Source organism: Bison bison, unplaced genomic scaffold (genome assembly GCF_000754665.1).
Source record: "Bison bison bison isolate TAMUID 2011002044 unplaced genomic scaffold, Bison_UMD1.0 scf7180017864213, whole genome shotgun sequence".
In the NCBI taxonomy this organism is placed as follows: domain Eukaryota; kingdom Metazoa; phylum Chordata; class Mammalia; order Artiodactyla; family Bovidae; genus Bison; species Bison bison.
In genome coordinates this window covers 6,110,098-6,110,891 of record NW_011494785.1, presented here as the reverse complement: position 1 = coordinate 6,110,891, position 794 = coordinate 6,110,098, and the positions used below count along the sequence as shown (strand labels likewise).

At 50.0% G+C, this 794-nt stretch overlaps 1 protein-coding gene across 1 annotated transcript in view; it reads right to left on the bottom strand.

The window, feature by feature from the left end:
* Positions 1-794, bottom strand: part of TUBA8 (tubulin, alpha 8) — a 19,323-nt gene that overhangs the window by 1,090 nt on the left and 17,439 nt on the right. The window lies entirely within an intron of this gene.

Genomic DNA, 794 nt, shown 5'->3' with positions numbered 1-794 from the left:
GCTAGTGACTATATAACATCCAGCTGAAGACTAGCAGGGGGGTACTCTTTCTGCTCCCTTCTGATGCCTATGTCAGAAGCTTTCTCTATCTCCTTTATACTTTAGTAAAACTTTATTACACAAAAGCTCTGAGTGATCAAGCCTCGTCTCTGGCCCCGGATTGAATTCTTCTCCTCCGGGGGCCAAGAATCCCCGCGTCTTTGCGCGATTCAACAACGACCTTCCACTAGGAGACATAAGCAGACAAGTGAGGGTCCGGAATGGGGTCAGGCAGGGGATGTGCGCAGTGCCCGGAGATGGAAGTTATTGTGAATTCACTCCTTCCAGGGGAATTTCAGGTTTTCTCTTAGTTATGCTGTCAATAGATTTAGGGCAATTTCTCTGCCAAGGGTGAATTTTGCGTGCGTGAGTGCAGCTCAGTCCTGTTCAACTCTTTGTGATACCACGGACTGTAGCCTGGCAGGCTCCTCTGTCCATGGGATTCTCCAGGCAAGAATATCAGAGTGGGTAGCCATTTCCTCCTCCAGGGGATCTCCCTAACCCAGATATCGAATCTGGGTCTCCTGCATTGGTAGGCGGATTCTTTATCACTGAGCCCCTTGGGAAGCCCCACCAAGGGTGAAGGGTGGTGTTTAAAAGATCACAGAGACATCCTCAAGCAATAAATAAGGAGGTGCAAAAGCTTCTGGGGATGGCGTCTGCATCTACCAGGCCCTCTGCCTCTGGGGTGTGAGGCTTCTTGAAGGAAAAGCATGGAAATCTAAGCTCTCCCTGGTGGTCCAGGGGTGAAGAAT